Source organism: Poecilia reticulata, linkage group LG13, assembly GCF_000633615.1.
Source record: "Poecilia reticulata strain Guanapo linkage group LG13, Guppy_female_1.0+MT, whole genome shotgun sequence".
NCBI lineage: Eukaryota > Metazoa > Chordata > Actinopteri > Cyprinodontiformes > Poeciliidae > Poecilia > Poecilia reticulata.
The window spans coordinates 13,729,107-13,743,215 of NC_024343.1; the positions used below are offsets into that span (position 1 = coordinate 13,729,107).

General features: G+C 40.2%; 1 long non-coding RNA gene across 1 annotated transcript; it reads left to right on the forward strand.

Moving 5' to 3' along the window:
- Positions 1-595: 595 nt before the first annotated feature.
- LOC103474514 (uncharacterized) lies at positions 596-12,272 on the forward strand. The gene is made up of 2 exons (XR_535196.2): positions 596-2,223; positions 7,154-12,272. It is a non-coding gene; the product is annotated as an uncharacterized LOC103474514 (long non-coding RNA).
- The last annotated feature ends 1,837 nt before the right edge of the window (positions 12,273-14,109 follow it).

Here is a 14,109-nt window from a genome sequence, read left to right on the forward strand (position 1 = left end):
CTTTCCTCTCTCCATTTGTATCTCCTTTGCTGTCACTTCCACACTTCCTGAGGGCCTTTTTATTTTTCATGCACATGCTTCTTCTCCGGTTCTTCGGTTTTCTTCTCAGAGCACCTCTCTGTTATTTTGTTGTGTATTCAGGCAACATTTTCCGTATTGTGTTTTTTTGTTTCCCCCTGACAGCCACTTGAAGAACCAACAGCAAGCTTTAAACAGATAGGGAGAGAAAACAAAGCCAGAAACTACAACACACACACACACACACACACACACACAAGACATTTCTTCAGCAAGAAATGAATTCAAAGTAAGACAATTAGTAAAATCGCAGACAAAACAACATCACAAATGTTCAGTCAAACTCCTGTGTCTCCTGGCTTACAATATTTGTATTTTTGTCTGTCCATAGGCAACTCTTGGCTGAATGATGCAAACACTTTCCTCTGGTGTCAAGGATGTAAAGACATGCTGAACGAATCCTGATGGGTTCTTAGAGAGATGAGGCACCACCATAAAAAAAAGACAAAAAAAAGGGGGTGTGATGGTGGTGGTGGTAGGGGAGGGGGGCATTGCAAGCTTCTGGAAGGAAAAGGGAGGAGAGAGTGAGCTGCATGACTCAGAGCTCAGCAGCGAGGAGACACTGTATTCTGCATGCAAGAGGAGCAGCAGAGGCAGTGCTAAAGGATCGCTAAGGAGGAATATGGAGCAAACACAGAAGGGGCTGGAGCAGAAGTAAGCTGTCACCGGACAGGCAAAGGACGGCGTGAGGATGGAGGCTGCCGTGCTGGCAGGCAGTGAGGAATAGGCCAAGTGAATCAGCTTGCTGGAGGGTGAGTTTAGGAACTTAAGTGTTTAGTATGACTGAAGGTGGCTGAGGGAAGGTTGAGTGAAGGTTTGCAGCAAGGACTGTGGATGGGGAGCTTCAAAGGTCAAGAGGGCTGTGTTAATGAACGATTGCTTCATTTCCCACTGGAGAAGTCCAGAGTAACTATCTCCCAGCTTAAGGGAGAAGGCAAACCAGAGGTCTGCAAATGAGACAGAAAGCTTTTTTAAGACTGACCACGGGAGACAAAGGTGGAGAAAAAGTGACATAAGCCACACCAAACTTAACGATTTAATAAAAAAAAATGCAGAAACAGTTGAAAAAAAAGGAGGATTATTCATCATGAAGACCGGAAATCTCAACTGTGATACAAATATGTCACAAGGTACCTGCTAAAGATTTTTGACAAGCCAATCTGGAAAGAACTTGTGCAACTGCTTTTTTTTTATTCTACTGGATTTTTAAAGCTCAGACAACCTGCGTCACACGATGGCCATAAAGAATGCTGCTGCCTCACGTTGACACAAGATCCCAACAAAGTAGCCAGAGTTGACTTCTTGGAGGACATTTGGCCAGCTATGAAGCCCCTCGGAGACACTGGAATGACTAAAAGGAGAAAAGCTGGATGTTGATGTGGAACGGCCACATCGAAAGGAAGAATCCATTTCCACGAAACAATGTGATCGCCTTCCTCCTTTCCCTTGAGGACAATAGAGATGAACATGCTGGACTGAAATGCTACTCTGAATCTCTGTCAGGTGAGATTAGCTGACATCCCTGAGGCTTATGTTATAATTATCTTGTCCTGGACTGATTGGAGCAATTCCTGATCTCAGAAAATGGCCTCGTTACAGAGATTTGGCAGGTGGAGGACCTCTTGAGCACACACGTGAGGAGATTCTTCAATCAGCCTCGGTGCAAAGGATCATTGGACGGGTGGCGAACTTGTGCTCTTTGCTTTTGTCTCTAAGGCAGTTAATGTCACCAGGGTGTTAAGTTAGAAACTGCCCAGTCTCTGACTGGAATCACTTGCATCTCAAGGCGACTCTGTTCAGCTGTGGACAAACCGGCTGTGTGTTAATGTGGGGCACACGTTATGGATTAACCGTTTCCTTTTGCACATATGTGGGTGTGACTATCGATTAGCGTGTGCTCACACTGAGCGTTGAAGACGGCTGTGTCAGACTGTGTGAGCGTCTGCATGGATTCTCCTCGCCAGTGACAGACCTGGACCAGAACAGCAGCGGGTGGAAGGGGGAAAGGGAGGCGAAGGAAAAGGAGAAGGAGCAAGAGGAGGTGACAAAAACACAAAGGACGGAGAGTGGGGAAACGCAACGAGGATGCTCAAATAAAGAGAAGAAACAAAGGAGTCTTTGGCTGCCACTCTGGTGCGATGTGTGGTGAGTACGCATCACTCTCTTTGTGCCACATTTTCATATCAGTGTCCTTGCATAGGTGTCAGTGAGTCATTTCTCCTCAGGTCCGATACAGACGACAGAGCTCAGGGGATTTATTGGATGGAGGTCATGTAATACTGTAGAAACCCACAGGATGTCAGGGTCTGGAGTGGGACACTTTATGCTTCCACACTGTGATTCAAACTGTTTAATCTAGGTCACATGACGGTGGTATCCATGGGTCACATGACACTCATGCCTGGGAGCAAAATGAAGACCAAACATTAGCGAGTCAGAGTGGGGGGGATTCCTGAAGGTGTTCACTAATTAATGAAGGGATACGTAGCAAGGCGACTGCACTTCCCTAAAATTCCAGGCTTTGACACAAAGTTGTACTCTCTCCCTTTTCTCAGCCCATCATGAAATCACTCAATCTTACACAAGACACATTTTCCACCCTTTGTTGCCCCTTTCCAAGTCATGGGCTCACATGGACCAAGCAGAGCAGCGGCTGAAGAGAAGTGACAGTTGCTTGATGGCCGCTGGCTCTAAATGCTCGTAGAGCAGGCCAGCCGAGCTCGTAATGAGACCGTAGAACATTCTAGTGTCACAACGATCCCACTCCCACACAATATCTAAATCAGTGGAGTGTGTGTGCGTGTGTGTGTGTGTGAGTGTGAGCTTGAGGAAGGGGGGCAGAAAAGCTGGTGTCTCTCTGCTATAGATGCTGAAGGTTATTGCATCTTAGAAGTGTCTTGAAGCAGCTGGTTCTGTGCCTGTGTCTCTCAGTGATCCCTGTGAAGACTCCGCTCCAATGTCGAGACTTTCTGTAAAGTCAATAGCAGCAGCAACCAACGACTCCAGACAGTACGTCCTCTCCTGGATCATTGCCTGATGAGCAGCTTAATAATACAGCCCAGATAGACTGTTTATGTTTGACCTTCTCATTCTGCCGTCTGGCAGAGCGATAGTGGTGCCGTGTACCTTGGAACGTGGCCAGGGTTAACGAGGTCACTGGTCTTAATTTAAAAAGTCGAACAGAGAGGTTGGACATACATTCCCTTGCAAAAGAATTCACACTCTGAGCTTTTTCTTCTTTATGTTTCTTTTTTTTGTTTTGTTACAACCACAAACTTCTGTATGTTTCATTACAATTTGATGTGACAGACCAACACAAAGTAAAGCAAAATTTAGTGTGAAAGGTGTACATTTTGTAAGGTAAATTCAGATTTATCTTTATTTGCTGTCATTGTTTGTGTCCCTTTTTATGTAACCAGATGTGCAGATGTGAAGCTATTTGTGCAAGTAGAAATCTAGGCTCTGGGCAAATCTGAAACCATTTTACAGAGCAAACCTGTTTTACAAAGTTTTCTTTTTGCATTCAGAAATTCAGACTTTAAAGCCCCCCAAAAATACTCTGCAAGAATAGAAACTTCTTTGCTCTCCTTGAGCAAGAGGAACAAAATTGTTATGTCAGCTCTTGATTGAGAATTATTTCAGCATGTTCTGATGAATATCCTGTGTGATGTCCAAGACTTATGGAGTGGGTCTGCTGCAGTGGGAAAGGTGACCAGTAAGATCTTTGCTCTCACTATTATAACCTCATGTAACCAAAACAAATTGTTCTCTTCCTAAGGAGTGTATACAGGGCACTAGAAAATGCGTCCTCCAATAATTTCTTTAAATACTTCCACAATGTTTTTGTAAAAAAAAAAAAGTTGTACATATAACAAACCCAACATGCTATGAAAGGCTGCAGCTGGGAAAAGGTCTTATGGCAGGGTACAGCACACGTTCTAATAAAACTCCCTGCAGTTTCAATAAACTAGAGGAAGGAATATGAAAGACACTTAATCATTTTCTTGGTAAACAATATTCTCTCCCTCTCAAGTCCTGTAATTCAATACTTGAGCCTTTCACTGTGATGACAACAACTAGTTCTTTGGTTTTTATGGATACTCTAGTAATGACGGCTATTAAGAACAGTTTCCTGCTGCAGGCAAAACTAACTTTTAGGACGAATCTCTTCAAATCTGCCTGTGTGTTCCCCAACAGCAGTGGTGCTCCTTAAAATGTTTGATTTGCTTTCAAAGCACTTTGAAAAACCTGAAAAACAAAACATCAAAGATGGGAAACTTTTATTAAATATTAACAAGACCGCAACTTATGGCTCAGTTAAATTCTCAGAGAAACCTCAAACTCCCAACCAAAAAAAATTGTGTTTCTACAGAAACATATTCAAGACCGTGGCGTTTTCTTTGCCCCGAGGCAAACTTTTTATCCCTTGCTTACTACTGTAAATTTGAATCACATTCCGACTAGATCCATAAACTTAGAACTCAGTACACCATCACTCATAATACATAAAGCAAACTGTTTTATTTATAAAGCTTGCCGAGATCATTTCATAACTTTAGATGGCTGATTGCACCTGCAAAAAAGTGATTAAAAAAACCCCCTGATGTTGTAACTATGATCATAAATTAAACAATAATATTGCAATATTAGATATGCATTTGACAAGCGGCGAGATTTACATTCACTGTGGTTTGTTGCTTCCCATGTGACTTCTCTCTTACAGTTCCTGTAGCACACATTGCAAATAGATGATGTTCATAGAAATCATATTGGGTATAATGTGATCTGACAGGAAGAAGAGGCAGAGTGGCTATCTGCTCCAACCATGATGAATAATATGCATGAGTTTCATGGGGCAGAATGCTTCCCTTTGCATAGTCAGTGGGGAAGCTAATGAGGAATTCCCCAGTTTCTACTGCTCTGCACAGTAACTACTCTTCTTGCTTAATTCAAAACTGGTTAAGCATACTCCCAGTTTGTCATAAATAGGCAAAATTATGCAGGACTTGATCCTAACAAGCAATGTTGCTTAAATCTTATTATTTCTGAAAAAAAATAAAATAGGTTGGACCAACTTAGAGCACAATCTGTCTGTAGTCATACTGCAAGAAACTTGTGTAAACCAAAAAGCATATCCAATAACTGCTTACAAATGCTACAAACAGCCACTTCCTGTTTTTTGATGGTGAAAGATTAACAAAGACGTCCTGTGGTGTTTTGTAAATGTCATTTAAAATTATAGACATAGTTTTCATATTCATGGAGGGTCATTAACAAGAATCTGTTAAAAAATGTCTTGCATCTTCTGCCTTACAGTAGATTTCTAATAGTTAAAAACATAAAAGGGAAATAGGCTGCAGCAGAATTATAACATGTGACTGCTCCTAATTACAGTAATGAAGACGAGTCGTAGAGGCTTGACTATACGGGTTGTCTTGAAATATTAATTAGAACTGACTTAACGCTCGAGTTGCTGCAATTCATTATGATGTGTTTCTGAAAAGAAGGCAGAGGGGAGAGAATAGGAGAGGAGAGACAGTGTGTTGGTCCAATATCTTGATGCATATTTGATGCAGCAGCGGTCCAGTGATGAAGCCTGCGCCCAGAGGGGAGCGTAGAAGTCAAGATACATGTATAGAGTACAGTCTGTATGTGTCCGGAAATCTATGCATTCTTAAGAATATAAAGAAATCTTTACACAAGAAGGACATAACTAAAGCAAAAACAACTGATTAAAAAAAACACAGCAGGTGAAGGTGATTGAAGGACATAATTTTGAAAATAACGTTGACAAGCAATTTCATCCAGAACAGCGACTTCAAACTCCAGTCCTCAAGAATCGGGCTCTTGAGGACAACTTTTAGGTGTCTCTGTGCTTCAGGACACCTGGATCCAATATTAGCTCATTAGCTCTGAAAAGCTTGACCGCATGCTAGTGATGCAGTTTAGCCATTTAATTCAAGCGTGTAGGACAAGTGGGGGAAAGAAAATAATTTAAAGTTGCAGGACTCTGGTCTCAAGGACTGGAATTTGAGACCACTGATCTAGAACTAAAAGGGAAAAAGCCTGACAAATAATCCAGGACACTGTTTCCCCAACGCTGGTCCTTGAGGCACACTGCCCTGCACGTTTTAGGTGTTTCTTTGCTTTATGGCAGATTAAGAAGTAATTGCTGAACTGCAATCATCTGAATCAGGTGGCAGTAATGCTGATTAACATTTTATGCCAACTGCCTATAAAAAGAACAACAACAACAACATGCAGAGGCAGGGTACCTTGAGGACCAGGGTTGGGGAGCAGAGACTCATTTAATACATTTTCAAATAAGGCCACAACATAAAATGTGGGAAAAAAAGTGAAATGCTGTGAATACGTTCCAGATTCACCATAACTTACAGGTGAAAAAGGGTGGGACTAACATTTAGCCGTTATTTTTATTAGTTTTTTTGCAAGCGTAATGAGAATGAGCAAGACTGTCAGTTTCTCCGACTGCGGGGAGTGATCAGATTTCTTAGTGTCAAAAAATGAGGGAGCAATTTTGCACCCCCACTTTCCTACCCCACCTGCTCCATTGGTCAGGCGTCTATGATCTCATCTGCAGGGCAGCGACATGAACAGAACCTTCAAGAACTTATTTAGAGTGCAATACTTCAGTTTTTTTTTAAATGACATGTACTTTTTAAGAAACTTTAATATAAAGTATCTAAAACTTCTTTGACAAAACTATGCTGTCTTTGTCAGAGAAGTTGGAGGGTTGGAAATATTGAATGAAAACAACAGAATTCAGTGGTTATGGGGGCTTTTAATGGTCTGACAACCCGAGAGAAGTGTGGCAAGAAGAAATGTTTATTAAATCTTTTTATTTTTTCCAGATCAGAAGTTTCTACCTACAGTCAGACGGACATGTTTGTTAATGAAAGTCATTCTTTCTCAGAAATATTTAACCTGAGTTCTCCTTCTCTCTCTTCCGCATCGATTTTCTTTCATCTGTATCTTCCTACATATTTTGTTTTTTATTTTATTTTTTTTTACCAACCCCACTCCTCCCCACAACCATCATCATCATCCCCAACAGGCACTGTGCCCTCTGGTGGTGGGGTTCTGTGATGGTAACCATGATACCCGGCAGCCACTATGTCTGCAGCGCTCACACCAGAGAGGATGACTCAACTAATGACCGCGAAGAGCGAATTTTAGCTGTGCTCGGCATCATTGGGACCATCCTAAATCTGCTGGTGGTTATATTCGTCTACATCTACACCTCCGTCACCTGAGGGTTCCCACAGGACCTCGACGAAAGATGCTGGTGCCAAAGCCTCCTCCTGCCGCTGCATCCCCCCCTCTGGAAGTAGTCACGTACTTTTAGAGGGTTTTCTTCACTGGCTGTTGACATGCAAAGTTTAGACATCTGCAGGAAGTCTAACTCCATTGCAGCATGTAGGGCAACGATGGGGCGTTAAACCAAAACTGTGTTCTCACATTTTATAACTATTCACATCTGTAATACCCTAGTAATCAAGGCGGAAAAACAGGTTTTTGTTCTGAAATTTGACTGTGAGGCCTAATCCTTGCTGTGGAAATGCTAAGCTTTGAGCTTTTTTCTTTATTTTTGAAAGAGTTGAGGTCATCACTGCCACTGGAACTGCCAGCCAATGTTACAATCCCATATGAGCAACAGGAGAGCTTTTTACTAACTGGAGAAAATTATAAGATAACACCATTACTTCTGACCAAAAACTAAACCAGTAGCAGAACGCTTTGAGTCAAATGGCACCTAAACATCTCCTCAAACTGTACATTTGTGTAATTTAAGAAAGCATAGCCATTCCAAAATATCCATTCCTTTTCATTTTGTGGAGTTCAAGAATTTAGTTGTACATGGAACTGATGTGTCCGCACCTGAGCACACCTGAGGAGAGATTCCTGGCTCTGCTGGGAGTCATTGGGATTATCTTAAACCTGCTACTGCTTATCTTTGTGTATATTTACACCTCCTTTTGATGGAGCTTTGTAAATATGTATTTCAAGTCGTCTTCTTCTTATGGCGGCTTATGAGATTACTTGCACATCTTCAGATCATTAACATTTTCATATTGCAACCACAATTGTAAAAAATAAAAAAATAAAAAAATTGCTTGGTTCATAAGTAATATCAGGTGAATTTTAAGTGGAACTGAGCTAATATGAAAGTGTTGGGTATTTTAATGAAAAAGCAATGATATTAGTGAGTTTTAACAGGGAGACAACTTTCTTTGTTTGGACTTCTCTACAGTTTCGACCTATTCTCTACAGTTTGTGTTTTTATGATCCAGAACTTCATGTGTGCTCAGTAAACTGTCTACCTATGTTTGCATTGCCTCAGTGAAATATTTTTTCACAAAATTGGACCAAAATTGGTATAAACACTAGCTTTCTATTTCTTCTACATGCTTACTTACACTGAAATCAGAAAAAAAAAAATGGAACAAAATTCTGTTGGTGACTTGATCCATGCAGAAAACCTGCATATCATTGAAGATCACTCTGCTAATGTCGGGTGCCACAGAGTGACGGGTATTTTTATGCTGTCACGTTTCTTTGATTGGATTAGAGACCCAGACATGGAGGAGCGGCATCGGAGAGAACAGGCCCTGAACTTGAGGCAAAGCTACTTGGATTTAGACAGCAGACAGTTATGGCTGACCTCAAACAGCTACTATAACAAAGTCAAAGTGGAGCGGCGGACAAAAGGAGGACAGAAAAACGCTGTGAAGGAGTCCACTATCTGTTGCAAAACCAACGAGGGGGTTAAGAACCCATTTCACTATGCCGGAGCGACGTACCTAAACAGATGTGAATTTAGGTTTAAGCAAAGCATATCTAATGTGGAAGTGGACCCAAACACAGCTGACAGGAGAGCAGCACAGACCGGGCTGAATCTGCACTTCATCTTGGTCGTTCTTTTCTCCACCAACAAACTAACGCCTGAGAAAACATAAAAACTCATCCATCCCTGCTGCTACTTTACAAATTGTTGTTAAGGAAACAGATACACTAAAAAAAAAAAAACCAACTGCCCATGTATCTATGTGCAATTTAACATGTTGGCTCATGTGGAAAAGTGTTAAGATTTTTGAGTAATTCTGTTAAATTGTTGGCACGCAGTGTACCGTCTCTCTGCAATTTCCCCTTTTGAGTTTCTCTGGTTTACAAATCCAGAGACCAGAATCCCAGCGTTGAACGAAGTTTGGACTGAAAGTGACAACAATATATTTTTATAAGGTGTTGAAGGTTCATATGGGAACACCATAGACAAAGAACATTACAGATATTCATGTGAATGTTTAGAACATATAGCTAACTTTAGTCCCCCCCAAAAAACTGATGCATCTATTTTATACATTTGAATTTTCATAATATTCAGAGGTAAATTTCAAAAGAAGTCTGGAAGATCCTCATAAACTGCCTGTGCCTCACTTGGATTTACTTCTATGAACTTGTGGTTGGTTGATTACTTGTATAATTACTGCTGTTTGCTGCTCTGCTCAATGTTAAATTTGCAGCAGCAGAGTAACAAACATAAATGACAGAAAAACTAAATTTTTCATTTCACTTGTAAGCATTTAAGGGTGAACAATGCCTAAAAAACCTGACATCATGCAGTTAGATCTTTACATAATAATCGGCATGAATGCCCAATTAATTTAGGGCTTTCACTGATTTTATTTGAACAGTTACTTAACCAACCTGTAATCTTACATGTAATTTTAGTGATTTCTAAAAATAAAGTTTGGGTGCGCATGCACTAGATTGAATTCATAAATGTACTTCAGTAAAACATCCGGATGCGGCCTCTGGCAGAATTTGTGTCAATCTTTGTTCATGAGGAAATCAGGAACAAATGAGACTTACGCCAATCAAAGATGTAGTGCTGAGCAAGAAAGAAGCCTCGTCTGCAAAATACCTTAAAGCATAAAAGCAATTTGCATCTGCCCACATGGATGAGCCAGAGGCCTATTTGAGAAAAGCTTGAGAGACTAAATGTGTAGAATGATCAAAGAGTTTCAAACCCTAAAACAACGTACCACCTCTCAAGCTTCAAACTGACGGTGTAGCTGACAGTGGTACTGATGCATTCCTTGATTTTAGCTCAAATCTTCACAAAGATGATTGAAACTAACACGGGATGACAGTCCCAAATGTGCAATCACAAGGTTCTTTATTGTTAAAGCCAGCCAACATTAACCATTTTGAAGTGCCCAGTTTTGAATACTGTTAACAGTTAGTGGACTATGTTCAAAGAAAACATTTTATTCAAATTCTTTTTCAAAGTTAAATGCTCAAATAACCAGAATTATGCCAGACGTTTGTTTCAGAATTCAAAAAACAACGTACTAATGGACATTTACCCAAATATTAGTGTGGATGTACGTAGAAACATTTAAACTTCTATGTATAATTTCAACTCAATGTGGATTATTGAACGTCAACCCCAAAGTCAGACTTGAGCTGTTAATCCTTGGTTTCCTATTGAAATAAACAGAAAATAATACTCTAGGAAAATCAACAAAACGAGCATCACGTTCATGCTGATGATGTGGATATAAACTGCTGATTAGGGAATTAAAAATCATAATGCTTTGAAATCAGTCCTTTGAAATGATAGCTATAGATATGTTTATGTTGAGATTGCTTTACAATATGGATTTAAGTTTTGTCTTATACACTAGGATAACTGTGGCTAAACCGATTCACACTGAGATTACCAGTTTTGCTTGGTCAATATACTGCCTTTAAAAATAAGCTAAAAGTTCTCCACTACTCACTAATGTTTCAGAGATCAATTAGACCATCAGTATAACTTTGATCAACTGTTCATCTTTTTAGATCACTTTGTAATAAAGTTCTTCTTTTCTAAATGACAACATAACGTTGGAACAACATGCTTCCAAAAACATTTACGCTTCCAATAATTAGCGTAAAGCAATAGCAACCAATCTACCTACTTAAAAGGATCTTTCAATAGACTTAAAAAACAACGTCTGCTTAATTTTTATATCAATACTCATGTTTCACCTTGAGCACTTTGAACTTTCAGTACTTGAATTATCAAAAGAGATGGGAAATTCAGCCTAAAACTGACATGCAGTATGTAACAAAGTGAAGCACTCCACTCTAAAAAATGATGTAGCAAAAATTAATAATTGCACCTTTATAGTGTTGACTGATATTGGATACATATCTGCATATTGATCACTTTTAAAAGCTGATCTATTACCATGGCTGCATCCACGCTGTATCAAAATGCAGTTCAAGTTTCCCCTCGGGACCAGTTTCAATGTGTGCTCTGTGGACCAATAAGAGGAGAGAGCCCTGAGGGCGAATCCTGACCATCTGCTGCCCAAATAGACAGACACCATGTGCACACAGACACACACACACACAGCATGGGTTTCTTTTTTACCCAACTGAAATCCTCACTTGTCACTATTTTTATTTTTTTTTACTATGCATGAAACCTTTTTCTTATGTACCTGAAATTTATCGGAAAACCTAGAAAGAAGTCAAAGTAAAAAGGATGTAACCAAACTAAGCAAAGCCTTCTCTTGATGCATGACATGATTTTCATTTTCAAAACATTTTGACACTGACTGCATGAGCGAATTCAGACAACCAAGTTGTATAATATTCATTAATGTTGAAATCTGGCAAAAACAAGTGCCTGGTGGGGAAAATTTGGCCATAACAGATTCCTTTTTAAAGTGAATACTATTTTCTGCATTCAGCCTCACATCTCCACCCAGAGGAAAAGCCTTGATATGCATGACAAGTTTTTGTCATCTTGTCATTTTTCATTTAAATGCAAACTATTTTATTAGTTTATCAGAAATGGGAAAAAAAGAGGTAGATAATATTATCCATTTGCCAAAGTTTTATATAACAATCCGATTTTTAAAGTGTTTTTCTGGTAAAGATGAAATATGTCTGCAATAACTACCCGATTGTTCACGTTTGCTTTCGTGAGCAAGTGATAAAAACTAATCAGCAAAAAGGGGAATTTATCAGATGACTTGACAACATGACGCTGTTTTTTCACTAAGCTGACAAAGAACAAATGTTTTGAGATTTGATGTACTTTCATATGTAAAGGTGTAAATATGTACATGTATAGTTACAGAGATGTCCATAAAAATAAAAGTTATTCTGTCAAAACAGCCTGTTTCAATACACCTAATTTATTGTTTTTTCATTTAGTTGTTGGCTATTTCTCTGACAATATTCAGCTATTGTGACAACTTGAATGATGAACCATGTATTTGGTGCTCAGTGACACTGAAACCTTTGCAAATCTAGTAGGATGTCAACCTTTTGAGCTACTCATTACACTTACATGTAAGTTGTCTTTTTAGGCCTGTTGGCATTGTTGTCATTTCACACCACCCACAGATGACCTTGAGACAACTCATGGAAGTTAATTGATTCATTGTATATGCTAGTAATCGGTGTTATACTGTTTGGGAAGTGGCAGAAATCGTGACTTTGGTTTAAGAGTTGGAGTGGTGTTGCAAAACCAAAGACTTAAGACTCGACTCACTCTAGAGTCTTGGCTGAGAGCCAACTCCGTTCCTCAAGAAGAACTACGCTGCATGTTTTAGATGTGTCTCTGTTCCAGAACCCCTGATTCAAGTGACTGAATGACCTCCTCCGCCATCGTGCCATCAAGTGCTGCAGAAGCCTATTAATCACCCACTTATTGAAGTCTGGTGTGTGGCAGACCGGGCTTTCTCAGTTGCTGTCCTCTGAGAAAGGACCTCAGCTTTCTCGGAGATGCGGCCTGAGAAGGTTGCTCTCCTGTATCACAGCTATTGACCTCAGCTATGACAGGTTTGACATGCATTTTCTTCTGCGAAAGAGTACACTTTATTTATTCACAATTGATAATATTAAGGTCAGTTTAACATTAAATGACTTCAGGTTGTTTGGTTAGAACAATATAAACTTAGCTTGCCTCCAGCATCGTGTTCTCTTAGAATGAGGAGAAGAAAACCCTCCAAATCCTATTTAGTGTAATATTTTTTTAAAGAAGTTGACAATATGAAGTGTCGGGCTTTGAATCCTGACCTGGGGTCTTTCTGCACGGAGTTTGCATGTTCTCCTTTTCCATGGGAGACTTAATTTGAGCTTACATCTCAAAAAGGTAAGACTGGATTTGGACTTTGTTGTAATTTGAGTATTGGAGTCTAAACAGAGGCCCCCAATCCAGGCATTGTGCGCCTATGTCCTGCAGGTTTTAGATATGTTTCTGTTTCAACTTCAAGTTGAAACAGAGACCAGGTGAATTCGTTTTAAGATAATTAAACTCTGTAACAACTCGTCACCACGTTCCTGTGGCATGGCCTTTGATTTCCTCCATTCTATCACAAGCAAGCTGCAGACATAAACACCTTCAGGCCCTCCAATGTTTCCTCTGGAGACTGCAGTCGTGCGTCTCTTCCTCCCACACTCACACAGTATGACATGTGCCACAATAAAAAACAGTTTCATCACTTATGGCATTAACTCTTTCATCTCTGGGAGATTTAGATCAAAACCTAGATCAGGGGTGTCAAACTCCAGTCCTGAAGGGCCGCTGTCCTGCAGTTTTTAGATGTGCCACAGGTACAAAACACCTGAATCAAATGGCTTAATTACCTCCTCAGTTCTCCAGAACCTTGCTAATGACCTAATTATTCTATTCAGGTGTGGTGCAGCAGAGGCACTTCTAAAAGTTGCAGGACACCGGCCCTCGAGGACTGGAGTTTGACACCCCTGACCTAGATCATCTCCATGTCTGTGTAGAAAAACCCTGCACATAGAACCCCAGCTGTGAGCTCTATACAGCTGTGAAGTGATCTGTGGAGATAGAGAGATTGCTGTGACAAATGTGAAGAAAGAGCGCTGAATCCATTTACGAAAACAATGCCCACCCCCACCCCACGGCTGTTTTATGATCTCTCTCTAAGTTCCCCCGTGCCCCTTGATCAACGCACAACAAACGTTAATGTTTTGCTA